At 40.8% G+C, this 14,377-nt stretch overlaps 1 protein-coding gene across 1 annotated transcript in view; it reads left to right on the top strand.

The window, feature by feature from the left end:
* Positions 1-2,135: 2,135 nt before the first annotated feature.
* Cnga1 (cyclic nucleotide gated channel subunit alpha 1) overlaps positions 2,136-14,377 on the top strand; it is a 41,456-nt gene continuing 29,214 nt past the window's right edge. Inside the window, exon 1 of the mRNA XM_052735909.1 lies at positions 2,136-2,359. The gene's annotated coding sequence lies outside the window, so the exon portion shown is untranslated. The remainder of the gene's footprint in view (positions 2,360-14,377) is intronic.

Genomic DNA, 14,377 nt, shown 5'->3' with positions numbered 1-14,377 from the left:
AATGTTATTAGTGCATTAATTGGGGGGCAGCTGTTAGTTCAACCAGGAATATACTATTTAACCCAAAGAAGAACAACACTTATAAGTCTCCAATGAGGCCACTCCTGACTTTGGGAAATCCTTTTATGAGTCAAAACTCTCTCTCTCTCTCTCCCTCTGCGCATCATCCTTGTATCCATCCCTTCATTCACACCCCACAGCCAATCAATCAGCAAATTGTATTTGCCTCCGCTTTAAATCTATATCCCAAATCTGACCCCTTCCTTCCACCCTAACTCCCCCATCCTGGTTAGAGTCACAGTCACCTCTTACTGAATTTCTGCCACAGTCTCCCAAGTGTTCCCTGCCCCATCTTCCTTCTCAGACCACAGCTCCCTGACTCCCTCTACCCCTTGGCTTATGCTGATGCTTTCTCTACTTCTCTTTGACAGTCCAACACAATCCCGGGCTTTCCCTGGGGAAGTGGGCATGACTAGCTCTGTCACCGCAGTCAGGTGTCCCCTAAAGGAAGCCTTCCCCGAGCCCTCCCTCATGTCGTTTCCCCCCCTTTTCTCACACCCCAGGTCACACCTGACTTATGTGCTTCCTACTGTGTTTGCTCTTTCTCCTCCTTATCAGAACACTTGCTTTACGAGGGTAGAAATGCACTCTTGTGAGCTATCGACTCCCTCGTGCTTAGAAGAGAGCCTGGTACTTCACAAGCACTTGAATGAATAATTATGCTTTGCAGTGAGCCACATGCTCCGTGTAGAGTAACAGACAAATAATGGACAGTCCTAAACTCAGAGGGTTTGCAGTTCTTACAGGGAAGATAATCATTTAGCTGTTAAGCTATTAATTATACAATCTTTAATTGTGATCATAAAAGTGGTGATGTCATTAATGGGCTGAGATGGCCGAAGGTCTTGGTGGGTTGGGAGACAGATTATCAAATACTTAATAACACAAAGTCAAGAGCCAGAATTTCTCAAATCACCTGTTTTTTTAAACAATGGAAATACATAAACAATCAATTTCATGCAAATGAGCATCGATGGTTACAGGCACTTTAAATAGGATTATAAAGACTTAGAGGAAGCTGACAAAGCAGGACAGAGAGCCCCGTTGAAAGTAGCCTACTAAGTAGATAATCCATGTGGCTATGTTCTTTCTGTCAGTCAAGGTTACTGCTGGTCCCAGGGAAAGAAACTCAGCGATAGGGAGACTGGGTCAAGGTACACACACCGCAGAGGGGAAAAGAAAACATCACATGGTATTCTTACCCCTTTAAACTTGAGTCGATTGGGAAAACCTCCTATTATATGTTCCATATATACAGATAAAATTTCTACTCACTTTCAATTTCATCAAAAAATACACCCCTCCCCCCAAAGGCTTCTGGTTAATTTCCCTTCCTTCTCAAATATTTGTGCTCCTTGCATGCGGTCCCTCAGGTCTGTATCACACGATGTCTTAATGTCTTCCTCCTCAGGACGGTCTCTGTGCACTCTTGGACCCCAGAACAGCTCCCCTGTACATCATAGGTGCTCAGGAGTGACTGCTCCTACCAGTTCCTTTAGTTCATCACAGTCACTTTTGAAAGTGTCATAGGACAGAAAACCGTGGGAATGTGAACATCAGGCTGGATGAGCACATCTGTTTGTCTTAGTTACGTCTTCCAGATATGAAGTAGGACTACAAAAGACTGCTCCAAACTATCCTAGAAATGCATATTTTAAGCTGGAAAGATGTATATTTAGCTTCTAAAAGGAATCAGGCAAGTTTGTAAGAATTACTGGAACGTAAAGTTTTTCCTGGCTGCATGTCTGTTAAATGTTATAGTAACATCCTGCCCAGCATTTGAGGATTTCCACAATATCCATATTACTGTGCCTCGTTTTTAATCTTCAAGATAAATTTGTAGTATTATAATGCTGGAGAAAATTGACAAGGAAATTTTAATAAAATCCATTAGGCAGTATTTCTTTTGGTTTGCCTTCAAACATTTGAAGAGACATCGCTTTGAGAAAGGCCTTTTTATTTATCAGCCGCATGCATATTAATGAGCTCAGGTTCAAGCTAAGGATAATGATGACTTGGGTGCTGTTATTTTCATCTACACACAAATCCGCAAATCCAGGACTGAGCCATGAACATCCTCCCCTGCCGATGCCGTGGAACTTACTTTTCTGAGGAATAATTAATAAAACGAGCCATTCATGCTGCTTAAGGAGAGGGAAAACAACATCCTATTTATTACTTAAGAAAAGTTGCATCTGGATTTTGACCATGCCAAGATTAACCAAATATCTGAGTCTGATTTGGATGCACCACTGATCGGTACTGCTGGGAGACAGACATCTCACTTAAATAAGCACAGGTAAGAACCCAGGGGTAATTTCAATTATATTTTTTTATTTATACTGACGTGTTTTTATTTACAAAAATCCCAGCTGTTGTGTTGGTTCCCATGATACAGGGTTTTAGAAACAGCTAATAATTTAATCCTTATTGTCTCTGCATTTTTTGATTCAGATTTGTGAATTAACACATGAGTTTAGCTAAAAAAAAAATAGCAATAAATAAAGGTCTTACCCCATGACTTTGTGAATCTGGATATTATAGACTAGTAAACACCACTGGGTTTTTGAAAATTTAAAATTTGTTTTTAGAAGTCAAATGCAATGATCATGACAGGTGTGTGTTTTCCCTAAAGAAAGTATTAAATATTAATTTCTCTTTCTCTTTATAATATTTGAAGACTGGGCATGAAACTCACACGAATGGTAACAAAGGATAAACTGTAAAAACATAAATTCCAATTTGTTGGGAACTCCCAAGTGTTAGACAGTTTTATAAGAGATTTTATGACAACCTGGTCCTCCATTCAGAGATGAAGATGTGGTCTGTGGGGAGCAGGGGACTCCCCAGGGTACCACTTCCTCTTTGGGGAGGTCCAGAATTTCACCAGGCCATCTTCTTGTTTTCTACTCTTTTTTTCCAGTGTGTGTGTGTGTGTGTGTGTGTGTGTGTGTGTGTGTGTGTGTGTGTGTGGTGTGCCTGTACTTGTGTGTGTGTGTTGTGCATGTGTGTCAGCGTGCATATGAAGGACTGAGGTTGAAGTCAGGAATCATCCTCTTCTGCTCTTCCGTCTTATTCTATGAGGCAGAGTTTCTCGGTCAAACTCAGAGGTCACCAAGATGGCTAGTCTTGCTACAGCTTACTTTACAGCTCCCCTGGGTCTGTCTTTTCGTGGAATTACAGGCAGACCATAGTGCCCTCAGGGCATTTACATGGGTTTCCGGTTTCCTGAACTCAGGTCCTTACATTTGCCCAGCAATCTCTTCAACTGCTGATCCCTCTCCCAGCGTACCATGTCTTTAACTCTCCACAACAAGCATGTGCATTTTAATTAGGCCTTAAATAAATAACTCTTACCAACTACTATCATATTTTGTTTTTACATATTTAAAAACTGCTATATATCATTTTAACATCTTTTTTATTTATGATTTCATGTTTTTAAATGTTAGTAATTTTAGTCAATATTAGAAAGTCAGATGCTATTAAGCAAAGCTTTATGAAATGCCCCTCTCAATACATGCCGAATTACTGGCTTTTCACATTTTGGAGTTTCTCTTTATATGTCCACTATGCTAGCTGTGCTACTATTGGTAACGTGTGAGGTCACTTCTCACTCAGCAGTGTCATCATTAGCCATGGAATAGAGGAAGATGAGTGTGGAGCATCAGAACTTAAATGTGCTGAAAGCACCCAATCTTTGTCTACTGCACCTATATCCATCAGAGGATGCTCCCTTTCCTCACTGGGAACAGTTACAGATATTGATCACAAAATAATTCCAGTGAAGCCAAAACAAAAACAAAACAAAACAAAATAAATCACACGAGACTAGAGAGATGGCTCTTCAGAGGACCCAGGGTGGATTCCCAGCACCCATAAGGTGGCTCACAGCCACCCTTGACTCCAGTGCCAGGGCATCTGATGCTCTCTATTAACCTCTGAGGACCCTAAGCACACGTGTGATACACAGACATACATGTAGGCAGAACATCACACATAAAATAAAATGAATAAATCCAACTAAAAAGGAGACTATACAGTCTCTGTGTTATGGCCATACTCAAAGTTAAAAATTAAAAAGAAACATATAAATTAATGAGCCTATCCCTTGGAAATGACCTTTTTTATTAAGAAGAAGAAGAAGAAGAAGAAGAAGAAGAAGAAGAAGAAGAAGAAGAAAGGAAAAGAAACAGAAACTCAAACAGCTTTTCATTAATTGACAACAGCAAAATTTTTGTTGGTCTTTGTTTCCCTTGGAAGTAATTTTTAGGTTGTGAAGTTGTTGTGCTAAGATAAAAAATCTGAGTGAAATAATGATTTTTTAGAAGAACCAATCCATGAATTTAAAGAATCAAAATTAAACTGGCTAACAATTAAAATGGAAAAACTGAAGATAAATGTCTAAGAACTACCTCCAAAAAGTTAGTGCATCCCCACATACATAGTTTTTCCTTGTTAGCCTGTTCTACAAATGTCTATTTTATACTTTCACAATTAAAAGCATTTTCCTAAACAAACTGTCCTTTGCTCCGTACTGTACCCTCTATCAACAGGTCAAAGGAATGGTCTATGTAGTACCAGGGCTCTTTATTTCCTGTGAGTGATAGTGTGTGACAAACAGCCTGTGGTAGCTTAAGTCTGGCTGTGGTCCTCACCCGGCTCTCTCAACAAGTCCTTCTTCACAGCCACTCAGAGGAGAAAGACGTGGTACCTGCTCATTAGCAGATAACCTCCACCACGATTCTGAATGATAATTGGCGAATTCTATACTTTGGGGGTAAAACGATCATTACTACTCCTGACAGCTTCCAAATGTTTGAACGTGAATCAACTTGAGCTTTGGTAGTGTCTATGCAGTTGATAAGAAAGTAGTTGATAAAATATGACATTTATTCTTTATAAAATCTGAAACTTGTAAGGAAAGAAACTTAACGCAATAGGAAAATGTATCTGAAATTAATGGACAATAATAGGAAAAATTCTCCTGGCTAACCTGGAACTCATTATCTCACTATTTAGATCAGGCTGGACTGTTACTCACAGAGATCTGCCTGCCTCTCTTCCCTGAGCACTGGGATCAGAAGTATGTGCCACCATGACTTGATGTGAGATTAATTTTTGAAGATATTTACCTATAAATAATACGATCATGGACCCTAAATTCTCTGATAGATTAATTTAAAAACCGTAAAAAGTGGTCAGGTTAATAAGATGATAGATCATAAAATAAAATATAAAGTATTAACTTTTCTTTAGGCCCATTAGATAATGTGATGGCAGATCTTATAAAAATGTAAATTTTATTAGATAAAGTATATTAATGAAAATTACCAAAAGTACAAAGCAGGTTTCAAGAAGAAGATATCTCTTGTCTGGCGACCAAAACCGATGTCTTAACATGTTGATTCTTCTAAAATCAACCGACAAATTTAATAAAATCTCTTTTTAAAGCACACCGGGTTTTCTCAGGACCATCTTCCTCTAAGGACACCAGTGAGCAATGAGCACACGTGTTTTACACTCACAGAGCGGTCACAATCATCTGAGCACAGCCTTTAAAGGGGCACTGAGCACCGATGCTTATTGTACTAGACTCATGTGTAGAGTTTGTGCAATAAAAGAAATGACACAAGTTCAAAAGAAAAAGTTGGTTGCTTATCGTGGGCTTGACGTAAGTTATAGAGAAGCGGTTCTCAACTTGTGGGTCGCGACTCCTTGGGGTTGAATGAACTTTTCACAGGGGTCGCCGAAGACCATCCTGCATATCAGATATTTACATTACAATGCATAACAGTAGCAAAATTACAGTTGTGAAGTAGCAACGAAAATAATTTTATGGTTAGGGTCTCCACAACGTGAGGAACTGTACTAAAGGGTCGAAGCTTTAGGAAGGTTGAGAACCACTGTTATAAAGACATAAAAATGGGAGCTCACTGATGCTTGTTCTCAAGTCTGGTGGGAGAGGGGCTCACATAGAAGGGCCACTGGAACACAATGACTGTGCGTTGATGGTACGTTCTCTAGCTCGTAACGCATAGGCGGAAACAGCAATGCCTGGTACCCTAAACCCAGCTGTATGGGTCTATTTGAGCAAGGACAGCAAAATGCAGCCAGCGCCATCCAGCTGCAGGGCAAGGGTATTCGAAATTTGTGTCTGTGTTGAACACATAGATATTTTGGTCGTTATGTCCTAGACAATGCAGTGTAACCACTGTTGGCATTCTAGTGGGCATCGTAAATAATGCTCAGGTGACTTCAGGCACGAGGGAAGAAGTGAGTCAGTTAGGTCCACAGGCTGGGCAGCTGACACAGAGAACACATCACCTCACCCTCTGGAGGCGGAGTTCAAGATCAAGGTGCGTGCAGTTCCGGCTTCTTCTGCAGCTGCTCTCTTTGACTGGCAGGTAGCCATCTTGTGGCTCTTTCCTACATGATCACTCTCACGGGCCTCTCTCCCATTTCTGTGTGCCCTTTACTTCATCTTACAAGGACACCCATTAGATTGGATTGAGCAGATCCAACTTCTTTTAAACTAGTTACATCCTCAAAGGCTCTTGTCTCCAAATTCAGGGGTGCTAGGGGCTAGTGCTTCCATAGGAGAAATTTAAAAGTCTACAATTCAGTTCCGGAAACCAGCCATTGAAGATATGGAAGCCCAGGATAGTGGTTCATGCTTGTAATCCCAGTAACCAGGAGGTGGAGGCAGGAGGATTACCACAAATTCAAGGCCAGCCTGGGGTTTCATAGTGAGTTCCAGTCCAGCCTGGGCTACAGAGTGAGACCCTGCTTCAAAACTACACACATACACAACACAAACTCGGGGGGGGAGGGGGGGGGGGGGGGGGGGGGGGGGGGGGGGGGAGGGGAGGAAGGGAGGGAGGGAGAGAGAGAGACATTTGTCATTTGACTTTTCTTCAAGAGTTACCTTTTTTATTTTGGCTTTGCTTCATGCTGTTTGCTCTGCCACAAAAATTCATTTCCTCTAGTGTGTAGCAAACTCCTGAAGTTACAGATCTCATAATTTGGAGAGATTTTTTTTTTAAATTCTCCCAACTTTAGCAAGTACTGGCCTATGTACACACAATATTCTCAGATTGGGTGATACGTTCTTTAAAACATTTTTTGTCATTAATAAATGTGTAGTGTGGCGTTTATTCCACCTTTATATGGGTCCTGGAGATTGGATATAGGTAGTCAGGCGTGGTAGCAAGCACCGTCCCCTCCTGAGCTGTCTCCCTGGCCCTCTAGAACATGCTTGTATCCAGCATCTCACATGTTTCCTCTCCTTTCTCCTTTCCACTTCTCAGCAGCCTACATTGTGTTGCTCTGAGAGAGCAAACGGTCAGTTAATGTTGAGAAGCAAAAAGTGTTGAGGCACGGGTTGGCTTGTATACTATTTACAGGTTACTTCCAGCCAAAATATAAATACGTTTAATGTGATCATTCGGGAACAAGGCATAGACTTACAAAAGAAGACAAACTGTTACACTAAGTGTTGACTGCTCACTCTAACTGACAAAAGTGTGTGCAATTACAACCCGGGGGACTTCAGCGCTGAATCCTAAGTGTTTGACTAAAGCGTTGACTTACCTTTATTAGAACCATAAAATGTGAGAGCAATATAGTAAGGCCGAGAAATTAAACTCCCCACTCCTCCCGGCCTTGCAGAACATTGAGACAATGGGCCACTTGCCTGTAAACATAGATATGTGTAACAGGAAGTGGATGCTTAGGGCTTGTCTCTGTGTTTCTGCGGTTACAATAGCAGAAAAACTCAACAGACTGCACTGTTTATAAGCCGTGGAAGTGTGGTCACATGACTGTGGAGGCCAAGGATCACATGTTCAAGGTTCTGCGTTCTTTCTTGTTTGTGGAGGAGAAGCGATACGGTCTCCTGGCTTTGTGTGGTCTGTGGGTTTACTTGTGATTAGAAAAACACACGAATTTTGAAGAAAGAATTTTGAAGAAAGATCTTGTGACGCTCGAGGGCGATAATTTGTATGTTATAGTTTGGATCTTAGATGTGTTGAGGAACAGAACCCTTGGGTGGGACTGTTGGGAGATGGTGGAACCTTTAGGGGAAGGGATCTAGTGGGGAGGTTTTAGGTCACCAGAGTGTTCATGTTTTATCATCTGCAACTCTTACCTTGACTTAAAAGCAATGTCTCAACCTGGTTATGAACTGGAGCCATGAGCCAAAGTGAACCTTTTCTCCTATAAGTTGACTATCTCAGGTATTATTTGTTATAGTAACAGAAGGATGGCTAACATGTTTATATAGTAAATATACTAAACTAAATAGTAAAATAACTATGATTGCTTTCTCTGATACTTAATAGTTACATAAGCTTATTTTTATTATATATGCTGGCTTAAATGGAGCATAGGAAAACATTATTTGATGGTTTTGTTCATTTCACTATCGATTGAGATTTTTATCTTGTGGCAAATACTTTATGCATTATCTGTGGACTGTAAAAGATTGTGATAATGTTCATTATATTAATAATTTCCTTGTTAAAACTATTTCTTTCCAAGGAAGTATTGGGGGTTTCTTCCTGCAGTGCTAACAGTTGGTTTAGCAAGCTCCGCAGCCCATCTGTTTTCCAGAGGCACACATACCAAGTCTTGTGTCGGCTCTCAATAATTTTTCAAGGGAATTACAGCTTGCTTCTGACCCTGTGATGATAATTATTTTCTTAATAGTTCCCTTGACAATTTTGACTTCTTAGAGTGATAACTCAGGGGAAAGATTAGAAGATTATTCTCATCACGCTAGCATTTCACTTTGAGACAGGGTCTCACTTTCTAGGCCAGCCTGGCTTCTAACCCATGGTGATTCTCCTGCCTCAGCCTCATGGGGGCTAGGAGTATAGGTGTGAGCCACCACACCTGGTTTAGCTTTGTCTGTGTGTCTACCTCAGTCACTGAACCTGGATTACATAATGATATCATCCACTTGGTTTTGTGTAACTTTTCAAGCCTTCAGTGAAGCTTAATGCCTTTAGCTTTCCACAGACAGTCATTACCATAGACATGGAGATATCACCCCTGTTTTTTTTTTTTTAATTTTATAAAGTTTATTTGTGATTCAAAACACAAAGCCCAACCCTGACTTCTCAGGAAATCCACTGTGAGAAATGCTTTTTCAGACACAGCACCTGCCTCCCCAGTGCTTCCAACTGAGAGCACTCAGTAGATCGCAGTCACTTGACTCTGCTGGCTACTTTTGCAGATCAAACTGTGGTTGCTGGGAGTTGAACTCCAGACCTCTGGGAGAACAGTCAGTGCTCTTAACCACTGAGCCATCTCTCCAGCCACCCCTGTTTGACAGAAGAGGAAGAGCCCAGAGAGCTCAGAAAGATCTCAGTTGAGGCTTCGTAGCAATTTTCCCAAGTCTGTGCTTAGAAGGCTCATCCTCGCTAGGCAGGCAATCACTGTTCAGGAACTGGATTCCTCCAGCTGTGGAGCAGGAAAAGCCTGCTCTGGTTCCAGACAGGAACAACGCCTTGAGTACTGCTGCATGCTAAGAAACAAACTAAGCCCCACGATGAACTGAGATCGGGCAAGACTGGAAAACATGCCTGCTTGGCTGTTGGGTTATTTATCCGGCCATATATGCCAGAGCATGTTCTTGTCTCAGTGGATCTTTACTCTCTTTGGCCTACAAATATCTTTTGCTTTAGTGAAAAACAAAACAAAACAAAAACCCAACAACACATTATTGTAAAGTGAAAGTGCTGGGCTGGAGGGATGGCTCCGAGGTTAAGATCACTGACCACCCTTCCAGAAGAGTCAGCTTTGATTCCCAGCACCTATGTGGTGGCTCACAACCATCTGTAACGCCAGTTCATGAGTATCTGACACCCTCTTCTGGCCTCCACCGGGACCACAGGTATGTGATGCGCTGACATTCATGTATGCGAAGCACTCATACACATAAAAATTAATTAAAAAATAAAAAATAGAGCCGGGTGATGGTGGCGCATGCCTTTAATCCCAGCACTCAGGAGGCAGGGGCAGGTGGATCTCTGTGAGTTTGAGGCCAGCCTGGTCGACAGATTGAGTTCCAGGACAGCCAGGACTGTTTCATAAAAAACCAATAAATAAATAAATAATGAAAAAATAAAACAGAGGTGCTTACACAAATGCCTGTTGCTATTAAACGGAATCTCATTTATGAAGTATTCTTTCCTCCATCAAACAAAAATATATTAGGCTAAACATAAAGAACAAAGGAAAAATACTGAGAGGATCCCATGACTTAACATTAACATGAGTCAACATTGAAGTGTTGATCCTTTCTGTGTGCATGTATATAATTTTAATAAAATGCTATTACTACAAATATTGCTTTAAATTCTGCTTTTTCTACCTAATAATGTATTTATTCATATTGGTAAAAAATGCTCCTTAAGCAAATGTATCCTTTTATTATAAAATTCAAGCAATACAAAAACCATTTAATTTTAGGCTCTTCAGAGTTATCATCTTACAGTGGTCTGTATCTTTTTGCCCCCTTTGGTTGAAAATAAATTTTTTTCTCACGTAATATATCCTGATTACAGTTTCCCCTCTCTCTACTCTTCCTAGCTCTTCCCTCCCTTCCTTCCTACTCACATCCTCCACGTCAAAATGTTTCTTAAAAAGTTACTATGGGCTGGTAATGTAGCTCAATTGATACAGTCCTTGCCTTGCACCGTAAACAGGTGGCTCAAGTCTGCATGCGTTGAATTGCTATACAAACCATAAACTGGCCCGTGAGCACTTCCTTTTATGACTTAGTATGTTAGTAACAAACAGGAAAAACATAAGCAGGTGACTTCTGAAAGGTAAAATCAAAGTTCAACTATAGTTTCAGGACTAGAGGGATAATGATGCTTTACACATAGCAGTCATTTATTAAATATGTGCTTAGTGTTTAATAAGAAAGACTCCAACCAAGATAATGGACCAAAGGTATGAATATATAATTAACATAAAGGAATGTAAATAGCTCATAAGCCTAAGAGCCTGTCCAACTTTATTAATACATCCACATCAAAAGCCTCACTGCAAAAATGTTCACTTATCAGATGGAGGAAAACTTAAAATTTGACAGGCTCAAGCACTGGTCAGGAGAAAGTGCCAAGCTTGTTTTGGGCTAGCAGAATGTCAAATGGAACAGCCATCGTGGTAGCAGTGTGGTGTAGACAAAATTCTAAACAGTCTTAGTAAACAAGAAACATAGAGCCAAATACAGAGGAAATAGCCAAAGAGATCAGAGCAAGAGCCACGACTAGCTTTAGCTTACCACCAGCAGTAGCTTCCCCAGAGAGAGCTTCTTCCTGCCTGACTCGTTTTTATATTGCCTTTCTGTTCTACCTTCTCATTGGCTCTAAGCCTGAGCTAGAAGTGGCGATACTGTTCCTGGACTTATATGTTAGAATTATTCCCAAAGCTGTGTCTATGGAGACCTACAAGGGGTATTTACTACAGCAAAAGTATTTATAGGCAGTAAAATATTTATATAGCAAAAAAAATTTCATTAATAGAGTGTCAAAATAGAAAAGGAAACAAATTGTAGAGTCCTGATAAGTTGCAGTATTAACACAATATGTTATGAAATTGAATAGCTCTGTGCATATTGGCATGGGTAATTTTCAAAGTACAACTTTAAGTCGAAAAAAGGCAAACTGCAGAATTATGTAGAGAGGAAAATGCTGTCGTGTAAACATGACACAAACTGTACATTGGCTACGGTTGCTTACGTAGATGTCTAAAGGTCAGAGAGACCTGGAAGCACACAACTGGCCAATAGTAGTGGCTGCCTCCAGGGACGGAGGTGAGAGAGAAGACAAGAATAAGACTGGGGTCTGCTCTTTGTTAAAAGGTTTTTAGACTTTTTTTTTTTACACACCATAAAAGCTCTAGGAACTAATTTAATAAAAGTCGCCAGTTACTAAATCCTGTAGTAGAAAAATAAATGTACACCTTTGTTTGTTTTATAAGTCATATCTGTGTAAGTGTTTGCCACACACTCCTCCTGCCTGAGGAGGAGAGAGGGTAGGATCTGCTGGAGCTGGAATTAAAGGATGGGCATGAACTTCCCAATATGGGTGCTGGGATCAAGAGCAGCACATGCTCTTAACTGCTGAAACATCTCTCCAGCCCCACAAATGCTATATCTTTATAAGCCTTTGCATTTTGAAATGGATATGTGTGTATGCATATATATATATATATATATCCACTAATAATGGATTTACAGGGAATAAAATCAGTACATACAAAAGATACACAATGGAAAATATTTCTGCTCTTGTTGCTCAGTTCCACTGTTCCTTTTTCCTTAGATGTAGTCAACAACGATTATCATTTTCTTACTACATAGATTTTTTTCTTCTTCTCAATCTCTCTCTTTCTACCTCTTCATCACAGGAATATAGACCCTCTGTAAAAGAGATGGGAGCATGTTTTCTTTGTGAAGAACTGTCCTTACAGAAGAGTCCTCTTAGTTTTAAGTTTTAAGTCATATTTCATGGTTTGAGACATTTTTTAAAATTATTTTTTAAGTTTTGGATGAAGGGAAAAGGGAAGGAGGTTAGAACTTGGTTGCTAAAGAAAGGGCAATAATTCCGTAAACGATGATGAGGTCTCAGAGGCTCTTGAGTGGGAGTGTGAGAATAGAAGCTCTTGAAAAGATTAATTAGGTCTAGTGTGTGTTGCCCGTTGGTGGGTTTTTTTGGGGGGTATGGGAGAGGGGAGACCTGGGAGGAATCGGAAGTGAGTGTGATAGGGATGCATTGTATGAAATTCCCAAATAATTAATAAAAATATTATATCGGGGAAAAAGATTAATTAGGAATTGGAGAGAGTGCTCAGCAGTTAAAAGCACTTGATGCTGTCTTGGAAAACTGAACTTCTGTTCTTCGAACCCATGGTGGATGGCTCCCAACCATCAGTAACTCCAGTTCTGGGGACTTGACGCCCTCTTCTGACTTCCACAGGTGCTTTGTTGTGGGATAATCTTTTTGTACACTGTGAAGCTGTGTCTTTGCTAAGGCACCTTCTGATTGGTTTAATAAAGAGCTGAATGGCCAATAGGTAGGCAGGAGGGGATAGGTGGGATTTCCGGGGAGAGAGAGGAAGAGGAGGGGGAATGTAGGTGAGCAGGAGACACCAGTGAGACTCTGACCAAGTCAGACATATGGTACAGAGAAGAGGTAACCCAGCCACGTGGCAGAACATAGATTAATAAAAACAAGTTAGTTAAGCTATAAGAGCTGGTTGGAAACAAGCCTAAGCTAAAGGCCAATTAATAGTAAGTCTCCATATCATTATTTGGGGGCTGGCAATCCAAAGATAGTCCAACAAGAAAATCAAACAATAGGCGCTCACACACACATGTGCATACTCACACATACACACACATATGCATGCACACACAGATAAAAAAATAAATCTTAAAAAAGAACATTAATTGGGGAGTACTTTGCAGGCTGACATGGAGGGAACATGAGATTGGAACTGAATTAAACACCTTAAGAAGTTTTGTCAAAGAGAATGAAAAACATCTAATAAAAAACACCTGACAAGTTGAAGTGGAAGTTCCAATGAGAACGTGGAAATAAAGACAAAATAAAGAACGTGGGAGCCGAGTGTGCAAGACCTGATAGGGTATAATGAGAGGGAAATGACTCAAAATAAACCATCCCAGTTTTAATAAGCCTGGTGAGCAAAGGCATAGAGATTGTGTGAACAGGAGTGGTAAGAAAGGAGGTATGTGCAATATTCAGAATGAGTGAATGAATGGAAAGTGGTACAGGAACTAGGCAGGTGATTGCAGCTTATGTGGAAGTGTGTGGTGGCTTAAATTGATTGCCACATTGACAGGATCTAGAGCGAGCTAGGAAACGAGTGCTGGGGCATACCTGTGAGCACTCATCTAGATCTGGATAACTGGGGTGGGAAGACCTGCCTTAACTGTGAACCAATTCATTCCCTGAACATGGGTCCTGTGTAGCTTGAGTTTTTCTCTCAGGGTCCCACCAAGCCCTGACAGTCCCACAGCCCACTTATAAAATAAACATACAGATGCTTGTATTATTTAAACTGCTCGGCCACTAGCTCAGGCCTACCATTGTCTAGCTCTTACTCTTATACTCAGCCCATTTCTGTTAATCTGTATGTTGCCACGTGTTCCGTGGCTTTACCTGTTGCCTTTACATGCTGCTCCCTGGACGGCAGGCTGGTGTCTCTTCCAGACTTCCACCTCCCAGCCTCTCCTCTCTATTTGTCCCGCCTATCCTCTACTTCCTGCCTGGCTACTGGC

Source organism: Peromyscus californicus, unplaced genomic scaffold (genome assembly GCF_007827085.1).
Source record: "Peromyscus californicus insignis strain IS unplaced genomic scaffold, ASM782708v3 Scaffold_13__1_contigs__length_99412109, whole genome shotgun sequence".
NCBI classification, from domain to species: domain Eukaryota; kingdom Metazoa; phylum Chordata; class Mammalia; order Rodentia; family Cricetidae; genus Peromyscus; species Peromyscus californicus.
The sequence above is the reverse complement of the archived record's forward strand: the minus strand, read 5'-3'. Positions and strand labels throughout refer to the sequence as shown.